The sequence below is a fragment of the Aegilops tauschii genome, chromosome 2, assembly GCF_002575655.3.
Source record: "Aegilops tauschii subsp. strangulata cultivar AL8/78 chromosome 2, Aet v6.0, whole genome shotgun sequence".
Classification (NCBI taxonomy): Eukaryota; Viridiplantae; Streptophyta; class Magnoliopsida; order Poales; family Poaceae; genus Aegilops; species Aegilops tauschii.
This window is the reverse complement of record NC_053036.3, coordinates 425,187,007-425,201,851: the sequence shown is the minus strand read 5'-3', so window position 1 is coordinate 425,201,851 and position 14,845 is coordinate 425,187,007.

Below are 14,845 nucleotides of genomic sequence, written 5' to 3'. Positions count from 1 at the left end.
CAATAACACCAAGGCCTCCGCAGCGTTTTGGGCGGCAGACAAGTTCCCAGGCCGCGCGAGAGTTATTCTTGACCCCATCGTCAGAGTTTTTAGCCCAGAGGCAATATCTACGCAGCTTGTCCAGATGTTCAATCACCTTTGGGTGTATTTTGATTGTGCACATTGCATATATCAGCATCGAAGTCACAACTGAATTGACCAAGGTCAGTTTAGCCCCGGATGACATCAGTGATAGCGCAGTGGATGTCTTCTGCTCAACTGCATGAACCAGCGGCATAAGATCAAGGACACTAGGCCTCGTCGTGCCCATTGGCAGGCCGAGGTATGTGAAGGGCATGGAACCAACAGAGCAACCAAAAACCCCAGCCATTTCACAAGCACGTCGGTGATCAATGTTAATGGGTATAAGAGTTGATTTCTGAAAATTGATCTTCAGCCCAATGGAAGTAGCATAATCTTCTAGGATAGCTTTCATACGGGCAGCCTGCACGGGACATGCCTGCATAACTAAAATCGTGTCGTCAGCGTATTGGACAACAGGGAAGTCACCCGCCCTATCACTAGGGAGAGGAAGATCAATCAGTCCTCGAGTATAAGCATCGTTAACTGCTGCTTGGAGGAGATCGGCCGCAAGGACAAAGATCAACGGCGAGAGAGGGTCCCCCTGGCGCACTCCACACTTACAGTTGAATTTTCGACCAGGGACTCCATTATGGAGTACAGAAGAAACCCCCGAGCCAAAGATCGTTTCCATCCATCCAAGCCATTTGTCATCAAAACCCATGTGCTTCATAATTGCCATCATGGGGGCGTGCTCAATAGTGTCAAACGCCTTGGCAAAGTCTAATTTGAGGAGGATGTTTTCCCTCGCTGAAGTGTGGCATTGATGGATGTATTCAAACGACCACGCCAAGCAATCTTGGATTGTCCTCCCTTTGAGGAAACCGTACTGATTTCTGTGTATGATCTTGAGGATGACTTTCTGTAACCGATTAGCCAAGATCTTAGTGATGATTTTCAGACAACAATTCAGTAAAGTAATTGGTCTATAATCATTTGCAGTTTCTGGAGAAGAGTTCTTTGGGATCAAGGTGATGTACCCCTCACTAATACTGGTTATATCTAGTCCTCCGGCATGAAATGCATGGCACAGCTCATAGAAGTCCGACTTGATGATCTGCTAGCAGCTCTTAAGGAAACAACCATTAAAACCATCAGGACCCGGAGCCCGATCACTCGGCATTTCCTTAATAACAGTGTCAATCTCTTCATTGGAAAAAGGTGCCGACAAGTGCTCCAGTCCCTCAATCCGACGGATGATTCTGGAAAGATCAAAACGCATGTGAGTGGATTTAGAAGAACCCAAACGTTCCTTATAGGTTTTGAACAACACCCCTTCCTTGCCAACATGGTCACGTATTTCCACATCGCCATCACGAAGCATGGCGATAGAGTTGTGTCTATATCTCTCCGTGGCCAGGGATTGAAAGAGTTTGGTATTTTCATCCGCAAATCTGAAGTATCTGATCGTGCATCTTTTCCTCCAGTATTCATTCTGAAACTGTAACAATGTCTGCAAGTGGGATTTCAAAATTTTCCGGAAGTTTAATTCCTGGATAAATAGAGGTCTCTTGTCCTCGAGGTTATCCATCGTGGCTAAGGATTCATTACTGTTCTGGATTATGATTTTCAGCTTTGAGATGTCCCTGCTCCATCTCTTGAGATCATACCTCAGAGTTTTCAGTTTTTTACCAATGCGGGCGGCAGCGTTCGGGGCATGGCATGTCTTGGACCAGGAGGCGGCAACCACGTCCATAAACCCAGAATGGTTAATCCAAAAATTCTCAAAACGGAAGAGTTTGGACTTGGGGATGGTGGACTCAATTGTAACCACACATGGAATATGATCAGACACCGGTTTTCCCAATGGCAAGACCATTGTGTTTGGGAACGAGGTAGTCCAGCAAGAGGACGAAAAGAACCAATCAAGCTGTTCAAGTAAGGGGTCGTCTTGCATATTACTCCAGGTATATGTTCGGCCCTTCACAGGTAACTCCATCAGAGACTGCGCTCGAATGATTTCATTAAAAAGCAACATGTCCGCAGCGTCCCCCCCAGGTTTGTTTCTGTTATTCGTGGAACAAATAAAGTTGAAATCTCCAAGGATCAACCAGTTCTCATCATCAGGTATATGTAGGTCAAATAACCAATTAGTAAAATCCACCCGACGCTGACCAGAACATGGACCATATACATTGATCAATTTCCACGAATCACTGGACTGTGTAGCAACAAAAGAGACACCCACAGCAAACGAGTCAACATACCAAGGTGTGCCCACAAACACAGAGCTATTCCAGATAATAATAAGACCACCAGAGGCACCCACAGATGGGGCAAACACAAATTTATCAAAACGCTTAGGGCAGAAAGTTTTAATAAATGCCAGATCAAAAGAGTCACGCTTTGTTTCCTGGATACATATCACAGAGCAACCATTAGTATCGATAGCATTCCTAAGAGCCAAAGTTTTAGCATCGGAGTTGATGCCCCTGATGTTCCACGACAAGACATTCCATGACTTATTCATGAACAAGCGAAAGTTCAGTCTCCAGCTCCCGTGGACGAGCGCTGATCATCCAGCAGCTTCTCGGGAGAAAGAGCATCCTGCGCAATCCCGCAGTGTTTGCCCATCTATTGAAGATCTTCAATCGTCATAGGAGGAGGAAAATCATCAGACCGAACCTGCACGGGGGCAGTAGCCAAAGAAACAACTGTGATAAAAGAAGTCTCGCGTGGTTTCACCTGTGACTTAGAGCGCTTGATATCAGAGACGTGATTGATCTTGAAACCATCATACTTATTAGAACGAGTGCTTCTTCTGACAGTGGTTGTGTCAAGAGGCACAAGCACATTGCGGGACTGGGAAGCATTATAAAGAGAAGTAGAAGCAATCACCTGAAGAGCCGTCTCTTGAACAGACAAGGTCACCGGCTGTAACTCTGCATCTTGGGAAGCAAGTCGTGAAATCTCCTTGAGACCAGGGGAGCGAGTCGCCCTCCCCCAATCAGTGTCAAACGCTGAAAGCCTGCATTCAGCGGCCTCCTGCAGCCAAGACGATGGTATGATGGCAGCCCCCAACTGAAAGATTGAACTGAACACCTCTGTCAGAACATCACGCTCTGGGACTATGCCTTCCATCCAGGTAATCACAGTAGCATTCAACTGGTTCTGTATAAACTTGAAAGGATTAAGGGGAAACATAACAGCCGCAGATGTCTGAAAGGTTAGGGCCGGCGTATATATGCGTTTGAGCATCCCTCCCATCCAGAGCAACAAATCATGATCGACAGCCACAAAAAAATTGGCTGAATCTCCTCCAGCTCTGACGAATGCAAGTCGTGCAGTAGGATTCGCAAGCACAAAACCATCAGCCAATGCTTCCACCGCTTGAAACTCTAAGTCAGAAGACCAAACATCCGACAGGTTGTCCTGGACATTGTTTTCAGGATCCACACCATCCATCAGAGACGGCCCGTCGTACTGGAAGAATGTTCTAAAACCGAACCCTGTGTATGGCGGAGGAACCACAGGCCACATAGGCCAACCATTATCCTGAATTTGCACCTGGGCCGGATCTGGGGCGTTTCATGCCGCTTCATTCAGAGCCTCTTGGGCAGCCATCTCATCAATTCTTGCTTGCTGCATGAGGGTGTAGTAAGGAAGCTCATAAGGGTGGGGTGATGCGTTCAGAAGCGGAGGAGCATCTTCATTGCCAACTAAACTGGGAATAGTGTTCCTGCCATTCAGAACATACACTGGTACAGACCAGGATCGAGCAAGCCCTGGCAGCAAACCAACCCTGGTAACCAATAGACTGTGTGGCACTTCAGCCACATCTTTGATATGACACTTAACCAGAACTCTAGCTTTGTTGAGACCCGGACGTGGCCACACAAGGAGCTTTCCAAAGTTAGAAACGGCCTTATGAATATAGTGCTCAGTCTGGTAATCCATTGGGAAAGCTAGAAACATAACCCAAACCTCATATTCAAAAGCAGGCATGCGCATATTGAGACATTCATCATGAGGAACTAAAGAGAAAGTAGAATCCTCAGACAGAGCGTGAGGTCCCTCCCTAATTGCAGCATCCCGACTCTCCATATCCGCAAAGACCACACAGCCAATTCCTAACGGGTAAATAAAATCATCCACCAAATCATACTCTAGATCCCCAGTGATGATGCGACAGACCTCGGCCAACCAAAGCTCCTTTTGATGATCAGGGACTGGAGGATGGACTGAAACAATGGCATACCTGTCATGGTTGAGGGGCGGAACATCGACCACCATGACATGGCGCTGGACGCGATGAGCAGGGCCGCGGTCGAAGGTCGATCCAACCGGAGCGAAGGCGAACGGGCGCACTGGAAAGTTCGCCATAGCTAGAGTTGTCGGAGGTGTGGAGTCCGCCGAAAGAGGAATCGCCGATGACGGACAGCAAGAAGACGGTGGGAGCGGGGGCAATGAAGGTTGGGGTGGTGAGCTCGAGGACGCCGGCTGACTCGATTGGGGTTTTTGGCAGGCTGAAGTGACTACACCCTAACCAGGGAGGCGTATCGTCAAGCGATGGGCGGTGGCCACTTCCGAGGGGCGTGGTTCTGGAACTTGCGGCGGCTGGAATTGATTTTTGTCAACTCCCATAGGGTTTCTGGAATATTGGGGTATTCATAGAGTAAAGAGGCGGTTCGGGAGGCAACTGAGGACCAGGTGCTTCTTCGGCCCACTGGATGTCTTCTGGTCCATAAAAATCCACAAAAAGTTTCGCTGCGTTTGGACTCCGTTTGGTATTGATTCCTTGCGATGTAAAAAACATGCAAAAAATAGCAACTGGCACTTGGCACTATGTCAATAGGTTAGTACCAAAAAATGAGATGAAATGACTATAAAACATCCAAGAATGATAATATAACAGCATGGAACAATAAAAAATTATAGATATGTTGGATACATATCATCATCCCCAAGCTTAATTCCTGCTCGTCCTCGAGTAGGTAAATGATAAAAACAGAATTTTTTATGTGGAATGCTGCCTATCATGTCATCTCATATTCTTTTCTTTGTAGCATGGGCATTTGGACTTTTTTATGGTTCAAAGCAATAGTCTAGTTTTGACATGAGGACTTTAATACTCAAGCATACCAACAAGGAAGCATGTCTTTCAAAATATTAACGCTAAAATAAGTTATCCCTAGCCCATCATGCTCAATCATCGATCCATTCATGAAACACACTCGCATATTAGCTACACCCAATGCTCAAGTACGATCATAGTGCCCCCTAGTTGGTGCTTTATAAGAGAAGATGGAGACTCAAATTAAAAAATAAAAATTGCATAAACTAAAAGAAAGGCCCTTCGCGGAGGGAAGTAGGGATTTGTAGAGGTGCCAGAGCTCAAAGCGAAAAACATAGAGATAAAAACATTTTGGGAGGCATGCTTTTCCTGTCAACGAGAACGATCGAGTAGTTCCCAATACTTTCCATGCTAGATATATCATAGGTGGTTCCCAAACACAAATTAAAGTTTATTCCTTTTTCAACCGTACTTTCACTTTCCATGGCTAGCTGTATCCATGGGTGCCTTCCATACCAACACTTTCCAAGGAATTTATAATTTGACAACATAAAGTAAATTCATTTTTCATTTCGGGACTGGGCATCCCTAATACCTTTGCCTTACTCTCGTGCAATGACAAGTGAATAAACACTCATCGTGAGAATAACATATCTAGCATGGAAATATATTAGCCACCCCCTACAGCTTCATGAGCGGTACGGGCACACAAAAGAGAAGTTTATTTTGAAAATTAGAGATGGCACATACAAATTTGCTTAGAACGGCAAAAGAATACCGCATATAGGTAGGTATGGTGGACTCATGTGGCAAAATTGGTTTAAAGGATTTTGGATGCACAAGTAGTGATCATACTTAGTGCAAAATGAAGGCTAGCAAAAGATTGAGAAGCGACCAACCAAGAAACGAATAATCTCATAAGCGTGCATTGAGCATAATTAACACCGAATAATGCACCACAACTAGGATGTAATTTCATTGCATAACTATTGACTTTCGTGCTTGCATAGGGAATCACAAACCTTAACACCAATATTCTTACTAAAGCATAATTACTCATCAACATGACTCACATATCACAATCATCATATCTCAAAACTATTACAAGGAATCAAGTTTATTTTGTCCAATGATCTTCATGAAAGTTTTTATTATATCCTTCTTGGATATCTATCACTTTGGAACTAATTTTCATGTGTTGCTTTTGATAAGCTCAAACAAATATAAGTGAAGATCAAGAGCATAATATTTCTTTCTCTCAAATTAATTTAAGTGAAGCAAGAGAGAATTTATTAAAAAATTACTAACTCTCAAATAAATCTAAGTGAAGCAAGAGAGCATTTCTTCAAAAATACTAAAGCACACCGTGCTCAAAAAGATATAAGTGAAGCACTAGAGCAATTCCATAGCTCATAAAGATTTAAGTGAAGCATAGAGAGCAATTCTAACAAGTCATGGCATAATTTTGGCTCTCTCAAATAGGTGTGTCCAGCAAGGATTCAAGACTTAAAACAAAAAGCAAAACAAGCAAAGACTCATATCATACAAGACGCTCCAAGCAGAACTCATAGTATGTGACGAATAAAAATATAGCTTCGAGTAAAATACTGATGGTCGTTAGAAGAAACAGGGGATGCCACTCGGGGCATCCCCAAGCTTAGTTGCTTGCTTCTATTTGGATAATAGCTTGGGATTCCATGGGCATCCCCAAGCTTAGGCTCTTCTTATTCCTTATTCCTTCATCCATCGTAACATCACCCAAAACTAGAAAAATTCAATCACACAAAACTTAACAAAACCTTCGTGAGATCCATTAGTATAAGAAAGCAAATCACTACTATAAGTACTGTTGCAACCCATTCATATTTTATTCTTGCATTATATCTACTGTATTCCAACTTTTCTATTGCAAAAGTTCTTCAAAGAAAACCATAGAATCATCAAAACAAGCACACAACGCAAAGAAAAAACAGAACAGTCTGTACCAATCTGGATATTTCGAATACCTCGGTAACTCCAAAAATTCCGAAAATTAGGACAACCTTAGCAATTTGTATATCAATCTACTGTAAAAAATTCAGAATTTTTCATCGCTTATGTGATTTTTAAAAATTGTAACTCTGGACGCAAAAGTTTCTGTTTTTCAGCAAGATCAAAGCAACTATCACCCAAGAAGATCCTAATGGCTTTGCTTGGCACAAACACTAATTAAAACCCAAAAACACAAGCATGACAGTAGCATAATTGTGCAAACACTCAAGAATAGAAAGCAAAAGACAAAAATAAATTTTATTCATTTGGTTGCCTCCCAACAAGCGCTATTGTTTCACGCCCCTAGCTAGGCATAAAGAAAGGATCTAAGTGTTGTCATCTTTCTCCTTAATTTCCTTAGGGGTGTTTTTGTCATGAGGTTCTGTAAAAACAACATAAAACATATTATCCGTAGAAACCTTAGCACTATTAAGTTGCATATCATCATAACCCCTTTTATTTCCGGCAACAATCCAAGAGTAATGTTGGTTAACATTATTGAAAACTTGTTGGATTATATCTAAAATGGGGACTTCCTTTTTAATATTCTCATCAAAGATTTGATTATCCCCAAGAAAATGTCTTAACGCATAATCACTATTGTAAAGAATTTCATCTATCACGGGCTTTTCATGATTCATACCATAAAAATCAAAGATTTCCCTAGGTTCCCGTATTATGTAGTCAAATTCATTCATAAGAACGAGAGTGGCCAACTTTTTAGCTTAGGATTGTTTATAACGGGAAGCTCAAAAAACAAACTTTGCAAAGTAGGATGAGTACGGATAAATTTACTTTCAAGTTTCAGGACTAGTGCTGAAATAGCTTCCGCATAAGATCTAGTCTTTGTAAGTATAGGAGCATCATCAAGACTTAGATTTCCAACACAATTGAAAAATTCTTGGATATGTTCTTTTCCCATAACATTCCCTTGCCCCAAGATAAAAGTTTCAACATCCATATTGCCCGTATTTCCAATTTTAGGAGTTAGGCCATCATCTGTTGATGCCATACCGAAATCACTCATGATTGCAGGCAAAGAATAGATCTGACGAGAAAACGGCGAACGAAAAAGAGGGCGAACAAAACGGAAATTTTTGTGAAGTGGGGGAGAGGAAAACGAGAGGCAAATGGCAAATAATGTAAATTGCAAGGAGATGAGATTTGTGATTAGGAACCTGGTAGATGTTGATGATGTCTCCTCGGCAACGGCGCCAGAAATTCCTTTTGATGTCTGCTAGACTACATCGGTATTTCCCCAAAGAGGAAGAGATGATGCAGCACAGCGACGGTAGGTATTTCCCTCAGTGATGAGAGCAAGGTTACCGAACCAGTAGGAGAACCAAGCAACACTACGTAAACAGCACCTGCACACAAATAACAAATACTCGCAACCCGACGTATTAAAGGAGTTGTCAATCCCTTTCGAGTAACGGCGCCAGAAATTGGCAAATGGACGTGAGAAAGTTGTAATAATTTGATAGCTAAATAAATTGCAGCAATGTATTTTTGTATTTTTGATTTAATAGATCTGAAAATAAAAGCAAATAAAATAGATCGCAAAGGCAAAAATAATAAAGAAGAGACCCGGGGGCCTTAGATTTCACTAGTGGCTTCTCTCGAGAAAAATAGCAAACGGTGGGTAAACGAATTACTGTTTGGCAATTGATAGAACTTCGAATAATCATGACGATATCCAGGCAATGATCATTATATAGGCATCACATCCAAGATTAGTAGACCACTCCTGCCTGCATCTACTACTATTACTCCACACATCGACCGCTATCCAGCATGCATCTAGTGTATTAAGTTCATGGAGAAAAGGAGTAATGCAATAAGAATGATGACATCATGTAGACAAGATCTATTTATGTAGAAATAAACCCCATCTTGTTATCCTTAATAGCAATGATACATACGTGTCGGTTCCCCTTCTGTCACTGGGATCAAGCACCGTAAGATCGAACCCATCACAAAGCACCTCTTCCCATTGCAAGATAAATAAATCAAGTTGGCGAAACAAAAAAGCAAATATCGAGGAAGAAATACGAGGCTATAAGCAATCATGCATATAAGAGATCAAAGAAGACTAAAATAACTTTCATGGATAAATAGATAGATCTGATCATAAACTCTAATTTCATCGGATCCCAACAAACACACCGCACAAAGAGTTACATCGTATGGATCTCCAAGAGACCATTGTATTGAGAATCAAAAGATAGAGAGGAAGCCATCTAGCTACTAACTACGGACCCGTAGGTCTACAAAGAACTACTCACGCATCATCGGAGAGGCACCAATGGACATGATGAACCCCTCCGTGATGGTGTCTAGATTGGATCTGGTGGTTCTGGAACTTGCGGCAGCTGGAATTGATTTTCGTCGACTCCCCTAGGGTTTCTGGAATATTGGGGTACTTATAGAGTAAAGAGGCGGTTCGGGAGGCAACCGAGGTGGGCACAACCCACCAGGGCGCGCCTGGGCGCGCCCTGGTTGGTTGTGCTCCCCACCGAGCACCCCCCAGGTGCTTCTTCGGCCCAGTGGATGTCTTCTGGTCCATAAAAAATCCACAAAAAGTTTCGCTGCATTTGCTCTGTTATGTATTGATTTCCTGCGAGGTAAAAAACATGCAAAAAACAGCAAATGGCACTTGGCACTATGTCAATAGGGTAGTACCAAAAAATGATATGAAATTACTATAAAATGATTATAAAACATCCAAGAATGATAATATAATAGCATGGAACAATCAAAAATTATAGATACGTTGGAGATGTATCAGGGTTGTCGAACCCTCTTGTGGGTAACGCACCATAAATTGTTAAGTTGATGGGATAAAATTTGTGTAGATTGGATAAATAGATCTCGATAAAACATGGAATAAAGTAAATTGCAGCAAGGTATTTTCGGGTTTTTGGAATAATAGTCTGAAAAAAGCAAATAAAAATAGATCTCAAAGCAAATATGATAAAGAATAGACCCGGGGGCCGTAGATTTCACTAGTGGCTTCTCTCGAGAAAATAGCAGACGGTGGGTAAACAAATTACTGTTGGGCAATTGATAGAAGATCGAATAATTATGACAATATCCAAGGCAATGATCATTATATAGGCATCACGTCCAAGATTAGTATACCGACTCCTGCCTGCATCTACTAGTATTACTCCACACATCCACCGCTATCCAGCATGCATCTAGTGTATTAAGTTCATGGAGAAACGGAGTAATGCAGTAAGAACGATGGCATGATGTAGACGAGATCTAGTCATGTAGGAATAGCCCCCATCTCGTTATCCTTAATAGCAACGATACATGCGTGTCTTGCTGCCCCTTCTGTCACTTGGAAAGAACACCGCACGATCGAACCCATCACAAAGCACCTCTTCTCATGGCAAGAAAAAATGATTTAGTTGGCCTAACTAAACCAAAGATTCGAAGAAGAAATACGAGGCTAGAAATAATCATGCATATAAGAGATCAAAGAAGACTCACACAATATTCATGGATATAGATCTGATCATAAACTCAAAGTTCATCGAATCCCAACAAACACACCGCAAAAAGAGTTACATCAAATAGATCCCCAAGAGACCATTGTATTGAGAATCAAAAGAGAGAGAGAGAGAGAGAGAGAGAGAGAGAGAGAGGAAGACATCTAGCTACTAACTACGGACCCGTAGGTCTATGATGAACTACTCACGCATCATGGGAGAGGCACCAATGAGGATGATGAACCCCTTCGTGATGGTGTCTAGATTGGATCTCGTGTTTCTAGAACTTGCGGTGGCTGGAATTGTGTTTCGTCGACTCCCCTAGGGTTTCTGGAATATTTGGGTATTTATAGGGTGAAGAGGCGGTGCGGGAGGCCACCGAGGTGGGCACAACCCACCAGGGCGCGCCTGGGCCCCCAGGCGCACCCAGGTGGGTTGTGCCCCCCTCGAGGCACCCCTCTGGTACTTCTTTAGCCCAAGTTGTGTCTTCTGGTCCATTAAAATTCTCCCAAAAGTTTCGGTGCGTTTGGACTCCGTTTGGTACTGATATTTTGTGAAGTAAAAAACAAGCAAAAAAACAGCAACTGGCACTGGGCACTGTGTCAATAGGTTAGTCCCAAAAAATGATATAAAGTTGCTACAAAATATCCAAGAATGATAATATAACAACATGGAACAAGCAAAAATTATAGATACGTTGGAGACGTATCAAGATGCCCATCAATTGATGTCAATGCAAGGAGTAGGGATTGCCATGCAGCGGATGCACTAAGAGCCATAAGTAAATCAAAACTCAAAAATAAAACTAAGTGGGTGTACATCCAACTTGTTTGCTCATGAAGATCCTGGGCATTTGAGGAAGCCCATCATTGGAATATACAAGCCAAGTTCTATAATGAAAAATTCCCACTAGTTATATGAAAATGGAGCATAGGAGACTCTCTATATGAAAAACATGGTGCTACTTTGAAGCACAAGTGTGGAAAGAATAGTAACATTGCTCCGTCTATCTTTTTCTCTCATTTTCTCTTTTCTTTTTTCTCATTTTTTGTTGGGCTCTTTTTGGCCTCGTTTTTTATTTCCTCACTGGGATAATGCTCTAATAATGAATAGATGATCATCACACTTCTATTTAGTTACAACTCGAAAGAAAATTACAACTTGATACTAGAACAAAAATATGACTCTATATGAATGCCTCCGACGGTGTACCGGGATGTGCAATGATCTAGCGTAACATGTATAAAAAATATGAACGGTGGCTGAGCCACAAATACCATGTCAGCTATATGATCATGCAAATCAATATGACAATGATGATATTTGTCATAATAAAACGGATTGCATGGCAATATATCTCGGAATGGCTATCGAAATGCCATAATAGGTAGGTATGGTGGCTGTTTTGAGGAAGATATAAGGAGGCTTATGTGTGATAGAGTGTATCATATCACGTGGTTTGGATGCACCGGCGAAGTTTGCACCACAACTCAAGGTGAGAAAAGGAAATGCACAGTACCTAAGAGGATAGCAAATTGCGGAAAGGTAAGAGTGCGTATAATCCATGGACTCACATTAATCATAAAGAACTCACATACTTATTGCAAAAGTTTATTAGCCCTCGAAGCAAAGTACTACTATACATGCCCCTAGGGGGATATATTGGTAAGAAAAGACCACGCTCGGCCCCGACCGCCACTCATATGGAAGACAATCAATAATAAATCATGCTCCAACTTCATAGCGTAACAAGAGACCATACATGCATGCTTCGGGAATCACAAATCTTAACACCAATATTCTTACTAAATCACAATTACTCAATAGCATAACCCGCATATTACCACCTTTATATCGCAAAACTATTGCAATGAATCAAACTTATCATATTTAGTGATCTACATGAAAGTTTTTATTATATCTCTACTGAATACCTATCATATTAGGACCAAATTCATAACCCACACTAATTGCCATTACTATTATCAACTCTTAGAAGGATATAAATGAAGTATGAGAGTGCAACTATTTCTTCAAAATATAACCACTGTTGTGCTCTAAAAGATATAAGTGAATCTCAAGCACTAGAGCAACTGCCTAGCTCAAAAGATTTAAGTGAAGCACATAGAGTATTCTAACAAATCACGAATAATGCGTGTCCCTCTCAAAAAGGTGTGTCCAACAAAGATGATTGTGATAAACTAAAAAGAAAACAAAGCAAAGACTCATATAATACACGACACTCCAAGCAAAACTCATATCATGTTATGAATAAAAACATAGCTCCAACTAAAATTACCGATGGTCATTAGAAGAAAGAGGGGATGCCTTCTGGGGCATCCCCAATCTTAGTTGCTTTGGAGTCCTTGGATATTACCTTGGGGTTCCATGGGCATCCCCAAGCTTAGGCTCTTGCCACTCCTTATTCCTTCATCCATCATGATCTCACCCAAAACTTGAAAACTTCAGCACACAAAACTCAACAAAACCTTCATGAGATTCGTTAGTATAATAAAACAAATCACTACTTTAAGTACTATTGCAAACCAATTCATATTTTATTTTTGCATTATACCTATTTTATTCTAACTTCTCCATGGCTTATACCCCCTCGATACAATCCATAGTTCCATCAAAACAAGGAACAATGCATCAAAAACTGGATCTGTCAGAAAACATAACAATCTGTAGAAACCTGAGTTATGCTCATACTTTTGTAACTCTAAAAATTCTGCAAAATTAGGACAACATGGACAATTTGTATATCAATCATGTGTAAAACATTCATATCAAAATAATGTTCCAATGAATTTTAGAAATGCTACTACTGGGCGCAAAAGGTTCTCTTTTTTCACAGAATCAAATCAACTATCATCCAAATCATCCCAAAGGCTTTACTTGGCACAAACACTAATTAAAACACAAAAACACAACCATAATAGTAGCATAATTGTGTGAACACAAAAAAAAAACAAGAAAATTAAGATAACTATTGGGTTGCCTTCCAACTGGCGTTATCGTTTTACGCCCCTAGCTAGGTGTAATGCATAGTTTCAAGTGTTGTCAGCTTTGGTTTTTAACTCCTCGATCACGCATCCATAATTCCTAGGAGTTCTATCATGCATATTTTTAACGATCACACTCCTAGAAACAAGATTAAGGAATTTATTTTCATAACTAGGTTCCTTTATCAAATCAGCAAAATTGGGGTGAACACTGATCATTTTAAGATCTTCGCCGTTGTTGCTAGATGTAGCACCCTTATTTTTAGGAACATATATAAACTTGCAATTCTTGCTAACAGGAGTCTTTTCAATAGTTTTAACATAAGCAAAAGCGAAACCCAAATTATTAATAATTTCTTCCAATTTGTTAATCCTAACGGGACTTTGCTCCACTCTTTCATTAATTATTGGTTATTTCTCTTTTAGCATATTAAGATTAATCCCTACGTTTGATCCAAATTGAGTAACATGACTATGAATATTTTTATCCAAATTTTCAATATGCTCTACGATAGGCATTTTATTTTCAATAGCATCTAGCCTTTGCATAACATGTTCCAAAGTTAAAACCATTTCATTAATAGTGATAGGTGATGATCCCACTAAATTTCCCATAGCATTGAAAGCATCCATAGGGTGACTACTCAAGAAATTCCCTCCGGTGATAGTATCTAGCACAACTCTATACCAAGTAGTAACACCCACATAAAAATTGTGAAGAAGAACGACAGTAGATTGCTTACGAATTGATATATTTTGAGCATCTCAAATCCTATACCAAGCATCTTTTAAATTCTCCCCTCCCCTTTGTTTAAAATTTAGAACTTCATTTTCAGGGGTACATGAGAAAGCGAAGAACTAGCCATAACTATAAAGTGAGCAAACACGAAAAAGGTAAACATAAAATATTTTTGTATTTTTGTTAAAACATTTTAGAAGTAGGGAAGATGAAAAGGAGAGGCAAATGACAAATAATGTAAAGACAAGGAGATGAAAGTTTATGCATAGGTACTTGATACGTCTCCGTCGTATCTACTTTTCCAAACACTTTTCCTCTTGTTTTGGACACTAATATGCATCATTTGAATGAAACTAACCCGGAGTGACATTGTTTTCAGCAGAACTACCATGGTGTTGTTTTTGTGCAGAAATAAAAGTTTTTGGAATTTGACGAAAGT